Raw genomic sequence first — 14,065 nt, 5'->3', positions numbered from 1 at the left:
ACATACTCTCCCCACACACACTCTCCCCACACACACACACACACTCTCCCCACACACACACTCTCCCCACAAACACACACACTCTCCCCACACACACACTCTCCCCACACACACACTCTCCCCACACACACACTCTCCCCACACACACACACACTCTCCCCACACACACACTCTCTCCCCCCCACACACTCTCCCCCCCCACACACTCTCCCCACACACACACTCTCCCCACACACACACACTCTCCCCACACACACACACACTCTCCACACACACACACTCTCCCCACACACACACGCTCTCCCCCCCACACACACGCTCTCCCCACACACACACACTCTCCCCACACACACACTCTCCCCACACACACACTCTCCCCACACACACACTCTCCCCCACACACACACACTCTCCCCACACACACACACTCTCCCCCACACACACACACTCTCCCCACACACACACTCTCCCCCCCACACACACTCTCCCCCACACACACTCTCCCCACACACACACTCTCCCCACACACACTCTCCCCACACACACACTCCCCACACACACACTCTCCCCACACACACACTCTCCTCCACACACACACACTCTCCCCCCACACACACACTCTCCCCCCACACACACTCTCCCCACACACACACACTCTCCCCACACACACACACTCTCCCCCACACACACACACTCTCCCACACACACACACACTCTCCCCCCCACACACACACTCTCTCCACACACTCTCCCACACACACACTCTCCCCCACACACACTCTCCCCACACACACACACTCTCCCCCACACACACTCTCCCCCACACACACACACTCTCCCCCACACACACACACTCTCCCCACACACACACACTCTCCCCACACACACTCTCCCCACACACACACTCTCCCCACACACTCCCCACACACACACTCTCCCCCACACACACTCTCCCCCACACACATACACTCTCCCCACACACACACACTCTCCCCACACACACACACTCTCCCCACACACACACACACTCTCCCCACACACACACTCTCCCCCACACACACTCTCCCCACACACACACACACTCTCCCCACACACACACACTCTCCCCCACACACACACTCTCCCCCACACACACTCTCCCCACACACACACACTCTCCCCACACACACACACTCTCCCCCACACACACTCTCCCCACACACCACACTCTCCCCACACACACACACACTCTCCCCCCCACACACACTCTCCCCACACACACACACTCTCCCCACACACACACACTCTCCCCACACACACACTCTCCCCCCACACACACACTCTCCCCCCACACACACTCTCCCCACACACACACTCTCCCCACACACACTCTCCCCCACACACACACTCTCCCCCACACACTCTCCCCACACACACACACTCTCCCCCCACACACACTCTCCCACACACACACACTCTCCCCACACACACACACTCTCCCCCACACACACACTCTCCCCACACACACACTCTCCCCCCACACACTCTCCCCACACACACACTCTCCCCCACACACACTCTCCCCACACCACACCCCCCCCACACTCTCCCCCCACACACACACTCTCCCCCACACACACACTCTCCCCCACCACACCTCCCCACACACACTCTCCCCACACACACACTCTCCCCACACACACTCTCCCCACACACACACTCTCCCCCACACACACTCTCCCCCACACACACACACTCTCCCCACACACACACTCTCCCCACACACACACTCTCCCCCCACACCCCCACACACACTCTCCCCACACACACACTCTCCCCCACCACACTCTCCCCACACACACACACTCTCCCCACACACACACTCTCCCCACACACACACTCTCCCCACACACACACTCTCCCCCCACACACACTCTCCCCACACACACACACTCTCCCCACACACACACACTCTCCCCCCACACACACACTCTCCCCACACACACACACTCTCCCCCCACACACACACTCTCCCCACACCCCCCACACACACACTCTCCCCCACACACACTCTCCCCACACACACACACTCTCCCCACACACACTCTCCCCCCACACACACTCTCCCCCCACACACACACTCTCCCCACACACACACACTCTCCCCACACACACACTCTCCCCACACACACACTCTCCCCACACACTCCCCACACACACACTCTCCCACACACACACTCTCCCCCACACACACACACTCTCCCCACACACACACACTCTCCCCACACACACACACACTCTCCCCACACACACACTCTCCCCACACACACCACTCTCCCCACACACACTCTCCCCACACACACACTCTCCCCACACACTCTCCCCACACACACACTCTCCCCCACACACACTCTCCCCCCCACACACACTCTCCCCACACACACACACACTCTCCCCACACACACACACTCTCCCCCCCACACACACTCTCCCCACACACACACACTCTCCCCCCACACACACTCTCCCCACACACACACACACTCTCCCCACACACACACACACTCTCCCCCACACACACACTCTCCCCACACACACACTCCCCACACACACACACTCTCCCCACACACACACACTCTCCCCCCACACACACACTCTCCCCACACACACACTCTCCCCACACACACACACTCTCCCCACACACACTCTCCCCACACACACACACACTCTCCCCCCCCACACACACTCTCCCCACACACACACACTCTCCCCACACACACACACTCTCCCCCCACACACACACTGTCCCACACACACACACACACACACTCTCCAGCCACGCTTGCCTGCGCTGGATCCCGGGACTTCACCCGTTCACCTATGGCAGGAAGTGGCCCCGTCTTGGGTAGTGGCTATCTGGGGCTGGTGTTGTGTGGGCCGTAAAAAGAATTTACCAAAACAGGTGTACGTAAAGAAAGGCAGATTTATTAGAGAAAGTAGGAAAAGTGCATAGCACGGAAGCAACCGGCAGGTCAGCAAGAGAGGAGCCGCTGCAAAGAGATGAGGGCTTGCTGGGAATGTTATAGGACGGTGCCTGTGCTGTGTGCCAGAGAGGGCCACGGGCAGTGCTGATAACGCCAAGGTTGCACTCAGCTAACATCCATTCTCCTATCAGCCAAGGGTCTGGTGATAGCCGGGCGCAGGAAGACTGTAAGTTATTTCTGCAGGAGGGCTGTGTGTCCTGGACAATGAAGAAGGGCAGACTTAAAGCTTCTTTGCTTCTTCTTTTTGCCTTCCCTCAGTCCTGCCAGCCCAACTCCTTTTCCCTCATTAAGATTCCACACCCCCCACCCCCACATGTCAGGGCACAGCCGGGCTGACCAGCTCCACCTGCTCTGCTGGGCCCTCACTGAGCCTCAGTCTTCTCACGTGTGACACAGCCAAGGTGAACATGGTGGACATGCGTCAGGCGGACGCCTGGGCCTAGAGGAGGAAGGAGCAGGGCCGGCGTGGGGGGTGCAGGCTGGGCCCGGCTCCTGGGGCGATGCTTGCTGTGGGCAGGGAGTGCCAGGGCTGAGCTGTGGCCCCCTAGGCTCTCAGTGCACAGCCCCCCAGTAGGCCTGTGGGACTTGCAGGCTCTCAGCAAGTCTCCTGTCAGAAGCCAGTGGCTGCAGGTTTGACACCCCGTCTTCCCATGGAGTTAGCGAGCACCCATTCTGCACCTGCTGTGTACGCAGCAGGATCTGGGAGGCAGTGCCGGCCCTCAGGGAGGACGGAAGGGTGGATGGATGCGTGGTGGCCGCTCCCGGCTGCAGGGAGCATACAGCACAGGCGGATTGGATACCAGGTGAATAGCCTGTCCTGTGCTGCGCTGGGGCGCAAGGGAATGAGCCGCGTCAGCCCCGACCCAAGTGGAGCTGACCAGGGCTGCGTCCATGAAATGATGGAGGGGCCAGGTGTGGTCAGAATTCTCCAGGGAACAGCGACCCTCCAAGAGGGCGGCTCAGGGAAGCTTCATAGAGGAAGCAGCTCTTGGGAGAGGACTTGGGGTTGGGGGAGGGCCAGGAAGGGGAGCTGCGTCCTTCCAAGACAAGGGGGCTGGAGGGCTCGCTGGGGGCAGAGGTGGGGGCGCTCCATGAGCTGCACAGCACCGAGTCTGCGCCTGGGTGGTCTCAGGTCCCAGGGCCTCCCTGTGGCAGGGCAGGCAACGAGGCGGGCGGCCCATCCGGGGATCACTGCCTGAGCAACCCGGAGGATTTGGTCTCCAGCCAGCAGCAGGGAGGAAGTTAACATAAATCCATTCCAATGCAAATGTCAAACCAACCGTGCGCAGGAAAACTCAGCAGCTCTGAATGTCAAGGAGGGAGTCCGGGCTCTAGCTGGCGGCAGGGCTTGGCTGAGCTGTTTCCTCCAGCTCCTGGGCTGTGGGAGGAGGCTGCTGGCGCAGGGCCACTGCCTGGCACAGAGGGGCTGCCGGGACCTTTGAGAACTGAGGCACACGAGGGAGACGATCTGGGGACTCATTGCTGGAGGGAAGGAGCCCCAGCTAACACAGCCCAGTCCAGGGACTCCTGTCTGCATAGCCTCTGAGACACGCGGGAGCCGGTGCGCCCAGAGGGCCTCCCCTTGAGACCAGGGCTGCTGATGACAGAGCCAGGATGCAGAGCAGAAGGCAGATCCTGCAGCGGCAGGGTGGCATCTGAGCCAGGGCTGAGGAAGCAGCACCGGAATTCGCCGTCAGGCCGGGAAAAGGTGGAGGCGCTGGTGGGCCTCAGTCCCCCGGACACCACCTGGCTGCATTACGAGAGATCTCCTGTTTGGACAGGGGAGGGTCTGGGGCCACCGCCTGGGTGTGATACCCGGGGTCCTGAGTCCAGGCGGGGGCTCCACCCTGAGGGGTGCGTGGGTGACGGCCTCCCAAGACATGACCACGCTGGGTGTGAAGACAAGGCCACGTGAGGCCGGAGGACAGTGCAGGCCACACCGACGCCAAGCGACGACCCCTCGTGAGGCTGCAAGGACCAACCCGGCACGCCGAGAGGCACAAGGTGACATCTGAGGCAGGGAGCACATCCAGGGCCACGCAGGACGGCATTGCGGAGAGACCGGGCGCCGTGTGCTCTCCACCCTCGGAGCCACCCCCAGACCCTGCTCGCCCTTCAGTCCCCCTCCAGCAGGTGCGGCCTCACCTCTCTCCCTGCTCCCACTGCATGCAGCAGGTGCTCCATAGGTGCTCCTGCTCATGTGAGAGGCTGGTGCAGCTCCCTCTCTCTGCTGGCTGACGGCAGGCCCAGGGGTCCCCGCCCAGGGTCAGGGTCACTCCAGGCAGGAGGCGACACTCGGCACAGTCCTTGTCTCCTGAGATGAACTCTTGAGACGAACCGTTTTGCTTTTAAACTGAAAAAGAAATGAAGTGTTTTGCATTTTATTAAAGCAGACACGGCTACAGCCGGGTAGGGCTCCTAAGGACTCAGCCAAGCTCGAGTGCTGGGACTTTCTGGTGGTCACCGTCAGCGAATCCCCAAGCCTGGGGACATGGGCCCGGCTGAAGGGAAGGAGAGAGTGGGGGGCGGATGGAAACAGAACCAACACCCGAAGGACGCAGGTCCAGGCAGGGGACAGGGGGTCGGTGTAGGGGGCACTGGTTCAGAACAGCTCGGGGGCTCCAGGGAGGAGGCAGGGCTGGAGGTGGACGGGGCGGGGCCAGGAAGTTCAGGAAGGTTCTAGAAGAGAGTAGAGAGGAGGGAAGGCGGGTATGGGGATGGCACAGAGGGCCACCCTCAGAGGGTGCCAATGCTGCTGGGGAGCTGGGATTTTCCCCGTGGGCCATGCAGACTTCAGGGCAAGGAGCACCACAGGTGGGGGGTCTGCGGGCAGCAGCCATGAGGGAGGAGGCGGCAGGGGCTGCAGGGGGAGGTGCGGGCCCAGTGGAGGGGAGGGGCTGCAGGGGGAGGTGCGGGCCGGCCGGGTGGAGGGGCTACAGGAGGTCCCGGACAGACAAGCTTACAGGAGCAAGTGCGGAAGCCCAGCTCTGTACACACAGAAGCTTCCAGTTAGAATCCTTAAGCCGACAGCTTGTGGGTTGGTCTGAGAAGATCCAAGTGCTTACACCTGGTGTGTGTCTTAGGGGCTCCTCCTCAGCGAACTCCTGTTCTGCCTTTGAGAGCTCCTGCGTCTCAGTGGCGTGGACATCTGAGGTTGGCGGTTGGGGCAGGTGAGTGCTGGAAGGTGAGAGGTGCCTGTTGTCTGCCCCTCAGGGACCCCTAGTGACCTGGTGGTTCTGAGTCCTGCCAGGAGTGGGGACCACGGGCGGCCAGACTCCGGGTTCTGCCCACAGACTGGCTATTTCCCTGGGCCCCCTTGTTCTACTTTTTGGGGCTCAGTTTCCAATTCTTCACACCAGCAGCTGGATGCTGTGGGCCCTTCCTACAGCACAGTCGTTCCGCCCCAGAGCCAGGGGAAGGAGGCGAGGAGGGTGTGGACCAGGCGTAGGGCCGTGTGGGGTCAGTTCCCGGGTGTGGAAGGTGATGGACGGGGCAGAGAGTGAGGAACAGGAGCTGACCGGGACAGGGGCTGGAGCGGGGCCGTGCTGGCACGTCCACACTGGACACAGGATGAGGCCATCTGGGAAGTGCCAGAAGGTGATTCCAAGACCTCCAGGCCATGAAGGATGAGGGAGCCCTGGAATCCCCGGCCCAGCCCACGGCTGCTCGGATCCACTGCCCTGAGCCCCGGCCCAGCGCCCAGACCTCAGTCTGCTCAGAACTGACGAAGTTCTTGTGGCTGCTAAGCCCAGTTTTGGGCCCCAAGGAGATCACCATGGGCTTGTTGAGGTCCCCTCTGCTGGCCAAGACCCAGCCCCAGAGGGAGAGGGCTCTGCCCTTGCTGTTTGTTTAAATTGTAAAATACACAGCATAAAATTTACCATCATCACCATTTAAAGCACGCAGTTCAGTGGTTTAAGTACAGCACATTCCCACTGTTGTGTGACCTCGGCCACCGTCCATCTCCAGGACTTTCATCTTCCCAGACTGAGACTCTGCCGCCATTAAACACTCACTCCCATTTCTCCTTCCCAGCCCCTGGCACCCACCTCCTACCATCCGTCTCTGAACCCGGCTGCTCTAATACTTCCTAGAGGTGGAATCGTCCTGCCATCCGTCTCTCTGAATCTGAATCTGGCTACTCTAATACCTACTAGAGGTGGACTCGTCCTACCATCCGTCTCTGAACCCGGCTACTCTAATACGTCCTAGAGGTAGAATCGTACAGTGTTTGCCCTTTTGTGACCGGCTTATTTCACTTTGTAAAATGTCCTCAAGGTTGTCAGTGTTGTGGCCCGTGTCAGGATTTCTCTCCTGAGGCTGAGTAAATTCCATGGCACAGAGGGACCACGCTGACTCATCCTCCTGGGCTGCCTCCGCCTCTCGTGAATGACGCTGCTGCCTACCTGGGTGTGCACACGTCTCGGCCAGACCCCCTGTTCAGGTGTTTGGGTGTCTGTGCCCCGACGTGGGATTGCTGGGTCGTGTGGTAATTTTACGCGGAACGTTTGGAGGAGCCGCTGCCTGTGTGTTCTCTGTAGCGGCTGCGCCATGTCACCTCCCCGTCAGCAGCGCTGGGCTCTCGCGTCTGCACGCACCCACCACGCTTGTTCCTGCCTTTCTTTCCATAGCTGTCCCGTGGCCAGGTGTGTTTGTTAAGTAGGACTCAGCCCTGCACCCAGAGCACTCTCCCTCAAGCGCTCATCCGGACCCCCACCCCGTCCAGCGGCAGGCCCCCAGCTCCAGCCACGGTCTCCTCCCAGGCGTCGGAACCTCCCGGAAGCCAGTTTGCCCTCCCAGTCCAAGTTAACATGCCCTGGGAAGCCCACTCAGACCCAGAGCCAAAACTGGGTCACCATGGGATGCTGGGTGTGCATGGCGAGCTCCAGGTCCTCCCACAGCTCCAGTTCCAAGGGGCCCACACCAGCTGCCCTCTGCTCCTCCGTCAGGAGTGGGCCCGAAGCTAGCCAGGATGGTCAGGAGAGGTCTTCCAGAGCGCCCTGCTGAGCAGTGCCAGGCTGGAGGGACGCTGGCTGGAGGGAGCCAGCTGGGCACCCGCCTGCCACCTCGGGCTGATGGAGAGATGACCCGCCCTGGCCCTGTCCTTGTTGGAGATGGATGCCCCTGGGGACAGCGGCGTGAAGCTCTGACCCACTGTGCCCTCCCCCAGTCACTGTCCGTGCACAGCCCAGCTATGGCCCAGGGAGGCTGTCCTGGGGAGCCCTGCACATCCCTAGCACCCTCCTCCCAGCACAAGCACCCCTGAGTCTTGGGCAGGCATTTCTGTTCCCCTGTCCCTCTCCGGAGCAGCCGGCGGTGACCTGTTGAATTCTGTAATTTCTGCGCCGGGTCTGGGCTTCAGGCTCCATGAGCCCAGGCTCCTGTTGGACTCAGTCTGTGGGAGGTCTTGGGGCGCGTGCCTGTTTGGTGAATGATGAGTGAGTGAATGAGTGAATGAGTGAATTTGTGCAGCCACTTGCTGCAATTCCTCTGGGCCTGTTTTCAGGCCTGTCATAATCGGGGGCAGAGCCAATTCTGAGAATTTAGGTCACAATTCTAATCTCGCGTGTCCTTGGGCCTCCAGGTGCTGGCCGACCCCTGCATACCAGGGGCGCTGGCATCCAGGTGGCTGCTGTGACCTCAGCAGAAGGCAGGCGAGGAGCGGGCCAGGGGGACTGGACAGCCTACGGCCGCCGGGCCAGGGTGGAGTCCAGGCTACAGCCGACTGAAGCCATGGAACGGCCCCTCCCACTTTGGCCCCACAGGAGCCCCCACCCAGGAGCCAGGAGCCAGGCCTGGGGAGCCTGGGATCTGTGTGCCTGTCCAGCTTCACCCACCTTGCCGACGGAAGAGCACACACAGAGGCACGGAGACTAACGCATGTGCCTCCGAGGTGCGCCCAGAGCTGTGGCTGTGGCCTCCCTGTGGGGCAGAGCCAGGTCATCTCAACTCAGCTGTGGGTTTAGCCGAGCAGTTTCCGCCCAGGGTGCAGGTCGGGTGGGCCTTTCAGGGCCTCCGCTGCCAGGTGGAGTGGGTGCCCACGGGGAGGAGCGGGTGCCCACAGGGAGGAGCGGGTGCCCATGGGGTCCTCCTCTGGGTGAGCCCTGCAACTGGGCAGGCTTCCTAGGCTTGGCCACCAGCTGGAGGGGCCGTGGGGTCCGTCCCTGCAGGGGCCGTGGGGTCCGTCCCTGGAGGGGGCCGTGGGGTCCGTCCCTGGAGGGGTGTGGGGTCCGTCCCTGGAGGGGCCGTGGGGTCCATCCCTGGAGGGGGCTGTGGGGTCCATCTTTGGAGGGGGCCATGGGGTCCATCTTTGGAGGGGGCCGTGGGGTCCGTCCCTGGAGGGGCCGTGGGGTCCATCCTGGGAGGGGAGCGTGGGGTCCATCCCCAGGGAGACCCCTGCAGGTCCAGCTCATGGTGGGGCTCCGCACTCACTCTCTGGCTGGCCCTGGATGGGGAAGTCCTGAGCTCCACTGGAGACCCTTTGGGCAGGTGGTCCCCCCACCCTGCTTCCCATCACCACGTTGACCATGGCTCCCTCTAGCCCCTCCCAGACCCTCACACGTGCCCCTGTCCCCGTGTCCCCTTCAGACTGGAGCACTCGGGGGCTCCTGCAAATGTGCCCCCTTTGTGAGAGAACCCGCAGGTGTGGGGAAGCACCCAGCAGCCCCCATGGAACTCGGGATCACGGCAGGAAGGGGGTAACGTGGGTGGACACCTGTGCCCTGTGTGGGGGCATTAATCACCTTACAGGGCGCTCGTCACCTGGCCAGCCAGGTGGGATGTCGACATCGCCACAGAGCTCCCCAGCTGAGGGCCTCAGTGGGCGCGGGGGGCAGGAGGGCTTGTCCAGAGGCCAGAGATGGGCAGAGGAAGATTTGGGCAGGGAGTGGGGGCAGGGAGACAGACAAGCAGACAGGGGGCCAGGCCAACAACAGGAGGCACCCAAATGGACACGTGGTGACCGGCGACCCTGCCAGGGCGAGCTGATGGACCACAGGTGCCCCAGGGGCAGGCCCAGGCCCCAGCATCTTTCTAGGTGGCTGCAGGCCTCAGAGGGGAGGGGGAGCTCGGCGCCCCCAGAGAGAGCCCAGGGACCACAGCGGCCCCTCCTCTGGCCAGAGCCCCAGAGCCCAGCTGCCCCTGCTCCTCACACACTGTGTCCCCCAGCCCCACTGTTCCACAACACCCCAGCTCATTCGTGCCCTGAGGAGAGGGACCATCCGTCCCCACACCTGGTCCAAAGCACTGCACCCGACTCAGCCCCAGCATCGGCCAGAAGTCCCCTCCCCGGCCCTCAGACTGGCCGCCCAGAGACAGTGGGAGTGAGGAGGCCACACAGCGTCCAGGTTGAATCACTGCGTTTTACTGAGTGCACAGGTCCACCTGGCGTCCGAACTCGTCCCCGTGCAGCAGGGATCCCCAGAACCTTCCACGGCCATCCCGGCCACAGGACCCCACACCTGAAGTCCCCCGCAAACCCGCACTAGCACATCTTGTGGCTCTGGCATCAACCTGTCCGTGTGAGTAAGTTAATATCTCGGCTAATCTGTTAGAAAACTAGAGTTCATTCCCTGGGCGTCTATCCCTAGAAAACGGACGGTGCACAAAGTTGAGATTGAAGTGTGCGGGGTAACACATCCACCAAAAAAAAAGGCCTGGTCACTACGGCACAAGGACACATACAAAATGGTCAGAAGTGTACGTCGGTACTGAAGGCATTATGAAATATTCTTTGGAGCATGAACAAAAGTGCAGACAGCCAGAGGCAACGGCGCAAATGGGGAAGCTGCAGCCACCGTCACGGCCAGAGGATGGCAGACTGCAATGGTGTGGGGTGCGGACATGACGGGCGCGCGTGGGCCACCGTCACGGCCAGAGGATGGCAGACTGCAATGGTGTGGGGCGCAGGCATGGTGGGCGCGCCTGGGCCGTGTGGATCCCAGGCAGAGGGATGGCATCCAGCGGGACCGCCAGCTCTGGGCGCCTCAGTGAGAGACCCCTCGGTGAGACCCCTCCTGCCCTGTGCGTGTCTCTGGAGCCCGTCCCTTGGGCCCCTCACCCGCCCCACCTGGAGGCAGGGTCCAGGGCGTCCATACCTGGCAGAGCCAGGGGACATGGGGTGACCTCAGGGAGTTCCTGTCCACATGCATTAAGGCAATGACTTTGTGAAACCCAGGCGAAGTTGGCGTGTGGCGATGTGCACGTGCCTGCCTGGCAGCCCTGGGGACCGGCCCCTCCTTGCTGGCACCTGGCCAACAGTCAGACGCTGAGGACCTCTCAGGACGGGGCCACTGGCCAGAGCCAGTCTCCTCGGCCAGCCAGGGGCACCACGGCAAGTGTCCAAGCCCAGAGCACACTCAACCCCACCCCACAAATGCCTTTTAAAACTTTGAAGAGGCCCCGCCAACCCAAATGGTGCCCTCCCGTCTCTCCTCCTCCACCGTTTCCCACAACCTCCCCCTGCGATGTCACCTTCTCCCAGGGTCAGCCGTCAGCCCCCACCCTTACAAGACAGCAAAGTTCAGCAAACTGGAACCCCCATTCACTCATGCTCCCGGGGTCATGGAAAGCTCCTGGGTGTGCAGCTTCTCTAGGTCTCCCGGAGGGACGGGAACCTCGGTATTCCCTCGACCTAGGAGTCCACCATCCCACATCCTTCAGGAAGCCGCCCTGGCTGTCTCTCTGGCTCCTTAGCGCTCTGCTGGGGCCAAGGTGGAGCCTGCCCACTGGGTGGGAACACAGGACGGCTCGCCCGACACAGCCACACAGGCTCCCCAGGTGGCCATTCCGTCCTGCAACCCCTAAAGGCCCTAACCAGGCCTCTTCACCCCACCCTCATGCCCTGGACATACATACATGTGGCCTGGGAGTTTTGCATGGGTTTGGGGAGGCACTGGACAGGGTCAGAGGACACTGGGGGCACCCGTGCACTGAGCGCCCACCCCTCAGAGCTCAGCTCCCTGCTGGGCACCCTCCACGGCAGGTCCAAGCCTCCTGAGCCGTCCCTCTCACACCACGTCTGCCGGGCACCCTCCATGGCAGGTCCAAGCCCTGTGAACCGTCCCTCTCACATCTGCTTTGAGGGTTTGTGTCAATGGGGCTGTGCAGTGTCGACCTGTGATCTTGCCAACGCCCCGGCCTCTGCTCTGTACGGCATTCATAGCTCAGGTTGGCAGAGACAAGGGCGCTTCTGCAAAGCTCTCACAGCTCCTTCGGCTCCTCGGCTTCTGGGAAGCGACTAGAAATAGCTCAGAGCCCAGCTCTTTCTAGAGAGAAGGGGGTGTCCTTTATGGGGGTCCCTGACTGTGGGGGACCGAGCCCAGCTGGAGTCCTCCTCCCCTTCTCTCCGGCCGCAGGTCTCTCCGGCAGCAGGGTCTGGAATCTGGAAACACTGAGACCTTCAGCCCCGAAGGGGGCAAACATTAAACCACATGCCCTGGCTGTACCTCTCCTCTGGGCAGGACTTGGGGTGATCAGACCCACAGCACAAAGGGGGCCCCATGGAGAAGCCCTCACAGTGCCTGGGGTGATTTCAGCCTCCAAGTGGGGGCTTGAGACGAGGCATCGCTGAGGGGCAGCGTGTCCTCCAGTGGGGAATGTCGGGCATCTGCCCTGCTCAGACGGCTGTGTACAGCGTGTCCCAGCCGTGGTGGCGGCTGGAAGACTCATGGACTGCGATTTTACGCAGAGGGAGAAGGAGAAGCTGGGCCAGGAAACCACAACAGGCAGCAGCACCTGCCTGGGCTGGCGCCTGGGATTCGAGGCTGAGCCACCCATCCCAGGAGGGCCCAGCACCTCCAGGGCAGACCAAACACAGGACCCATCCAGACACCCATACGGACGCCAGGGCACCTTGGCATCTGGCAGAGCCCCTCCTCTGGATGGCTGCCAGGCTGTGGGGGGGAAGGGCAGCACGAGACCCTGATTATGGGGGGGAAGGGCAGCACGAGACCCTGGTTCTGCCTGGCGCTCTGCCACTGCGGACCAGGAGCCCGGACAGTCGGATACCCCACCACGGGGCTTGACATTCCAGCATCATCACGACCCCTAAAGCCACAATTACTCCTTGTAGCCCCTCCCCAGGCAGCTTAAACCCAGCAGGATCAAAGAGAAAGACCAGAGACAGAAGGGCTCCAAGGCTGGAAGTGTGAGGAGTGTGCACGCACACGTGTGTGTGTGCATGTGTGCAGTGTGGTCTGTGCACTTGTGTGTGCACGTGGACTGTGCGTGGTCTGTGCACTTGCGTGTGCCGTGTGGTCTGTGCACCCGTGTGCATGTGCTGTGTGTGGCCTATGCACTTTGTGTGTGCATGTGTTAGTGCTGTGTGGTCTGTGCACTTGTGTATGTGTATACTGTGTGTGAGCTATACATGTGTGCACATGTGTGATCTGTGAACGTATGCATGTAAGTGTGCATGTGCATACCTGTATGCAGGCATGTGTATGCACGTACGTATACTGTGCAGGGTCTCTACACGTGTGGTCTGTGCACATGTGTGCATGTGTGCAAGCGTGCATATGTATGCCTGTATGTGGGCATGTATGTGAGCACGTGTGTGTGCCAGTGGGCATGTAGGGATGTGCACTCTAACGAACATTGTGGGAGCTCTTTGCCATGAGGCGGCACTGGTCCTTGGCCGCGCTCATTCACACAGACACCCGAGGCAGCGCCGCACCACCTCCAGCCTCCTTCCCGCTGCACTTCTCTAAGGTGAGGCCCCGGGGCAGTAGGTGGCTGCACTGCTCAGGCTGGAGTCTGGGGGGCCCCAAGACAGACCCTCTACCCCTTTGTCTCCCAAAACAGGGCCCCCCAACCATCCCAGGACATGCACCTTCCCTCTTCCCAGGGCCAGAGACTTCCCAAGGGACACACCACGCGCTCCTTGCTGGACAGGAGTCTGGCCTCAGTCCCTCCTGCTGGGCGGCCAGCTTCCTTGGGGGGAAGGGATTGGCCTGTCTTCCTCATCCTGCAGAGCCCCAACCTGTGCCCAGGTGCTCATGCCTCACAGGCTCCGAGGGAGGAAAGAGCAGGGGGGACCTCAC

At 61.6% G+C, this 14,065-nt stretch overlaps 1 long non-coding RNA gene across 3 annotated transcripts; it reads right to left on the bottom strand.

The window, feature by feature from the left end:
* Positions 1-2,944: 2,944 nt before the first annotated feature.
* Positions 2,945-6,334, bottom strand: LOC115837912. Of its 3 annotated transcripts, none has more exons than XR_004032918.1 (3): positions 5,169-6,334; positions 3,370-4,792; positions 2,945-3,220 (listed from the first exon to the last, which is right to left on the bottom strand). It is a non-coding gene; the product is annotated as an uncharacterized LOC115837912 (long non-coding RNA). The 3 variants fall into 3 exon arrangements; XR_004032917.1 differs by having other exon boundaries at positions 2,945-4,792; positions 5,169-5,376; positions 5,987-6,334; XR_004032916.1 differs by having other exon boundaries at positions 2,945-4,792.
* Positions 6,335-14,065: the final 7,731 nt, after the last annotated feature.

The sequence above is a fragment of the Nomascus leucogenys genome, chromosome 13, assembly GCF_006542625.1.
Source record: "Nomascus leucogenys isolate Asia chromosome 13, Asia_NLE_v1, whole genome shotgun sequence".
In the NCBI taxonomy this organism is placed as follows: Eukaryota; Metazoa; Chordata; class Mammalia; order Primates; family Hylobatidae; genus Nomascus; species Nomascus leucogenys.
Note: the sequence above shows the minus strand (reverse complement) of the source record. Positions and strands in the feature narration are given on the sequence as shown.